The sequence below is a fragment of the Sapajus apella genome, unplaced genomic scaffold (assembly GCF_009761245.1).
Source record: "Sapajus apella isolate SASKATOON/1434 unplaced genomic scaffold, GSC_monkey_1.0 scaffold16, whole genome shotgun sequence".
Taxonomy (NCBI): Eukaryota; Metazoa; Chordata; class Mammalia; order Primates; family Cebidae; genus Sapajus; species Sapajus apella.
In genome coordinates, this window is record NW_022436956.1 from 4,848,054 (window position 1) to 4,849,363 (window position 1,310).

The 1,310-nt window shown below is 54.1% G+C and overlaps 1 long non-coding RNA gene across 1 annotated transcript; it reads right to left on the bottom strand.

The window, feature by feature from the left end:
• Positions 1 to 661: 661 nt before the first annotated feature.
• LOC116556024 lies at positions 662 to 948 on the bottom strand. Its single transcript, XR_004270790.1, has 2 exons — positions 919 to 948; positions 662 to 752 (listed from the first exon to the last, which is right to left on the bottom strand). It is a non-coding gene; the product is annotated as an uncharacterized LOC116556024 (long non-coding RNA).
• Positions 949 to 1,310: the final 362 nt, after the last annotated feature.

Below are 1,310 nucleotides of genomic sequence, written 5' to 3' on the forward strand. Positions count from 1 at the left end.
GCCCAGTCCGCGCCCCTCCCCTCACTCCCCTCACTCCCCTCCCAGCCTCCCAGAGCTCTCCGCCGCGAGCTTCCAGGGGCCACCAGAGAGCTCGGTCCCGCCTCCAGAGCGGAGAGCCACTTGGCGGGGAGGGAGTGGCGTTGAGCTGAGGCAGGAGGCGTGGGCTGGCCCGAGAAACCCGTGCTTCAGTCTCGGTTGGCGTTTCGCGTTCGGTTATGCCCCACTGCCCCGACGGCTTAGTCGCTTTGACCCCTCGGACATGGTCCGCTCTCTGGGTCTTAGCCTTTATCTCAAGGCAGACCAGGTCAGCAGCTAGGAATGAAGACCCGCCACTGAAGCCTCCCCAGGCCCACCTCATCCCTGCTGTTGCAACATCCCTGCTGTTTCTTAATCACAGAGTCCCCTAAAAGACCCAGAATCAACAACTCCCCCCGTAAATGTCCTGTTGACAGAACAATAAGACAGGGGCATGGGAGCCCTTCTGGAACCCAGGACCGCCTACTCCCAAGTTCTGCCCTGGGCCCATGACAAGCTGGATGGCCTGGGGCAAACTGTTCCGTTCTCAGGAATCTGGCCAGCCAGCTGTTAATCACAGACATTAGTAAAAAACTAAACACACTTAACAATTATATATGTGTATACATATCTATTTTCCCCACACTTTGAGACAGAGTCTCACTCTGTCACCCAGGCTGAGTGCAGTGGTGTGATCATGGCTCACTGCAGCCTCCTGGCTCCAGCTATCCTCCTACCTCGCTCGCCCAAGTAACTGTGACCATAAACGCACAATACTGCACCAGGCCAATTGTGTGTGTGTGTGTGTGTATTTGTGTGTATGTGTGTGTATTTTTGGTAGACAGGATTTTGCCATGTTGCCCAGGCTGGTCTTAAACTCCTGAGCTCAAGCAATCCACCCACCTCAGCCTCCCAGTGCTGGGACTACAGGTGTGAGCCACCATGCCTAGCCACAAAGCACATTTTTAAAAGGTAAAAGTGCTCAAAACACATCGCTTCCTAAGTATTTGATAATTACCTGTGGTCTTGAGCCACCAGAACCACCAACCCTCCGAGACAGCCAGCAACTCCCAGAAGAGAGCAGAGTGAGGTGAAAATGTAGGGGAAACAGTAAATGGTGTGCTCCCTGTATCTCCCCAGTCAGGGACATCGTAATGACTTGAAATAGGTCCTGGTGGAAGTATTTACACCACCTGAATAGGCAAATCAGAGCCGGGGGTTGGGACAGGTAGATGAGCCCTCATTACACAGCTACCTGCCTAGAGGGGATGCAGACAGCAGATGCTGGGGCTGCA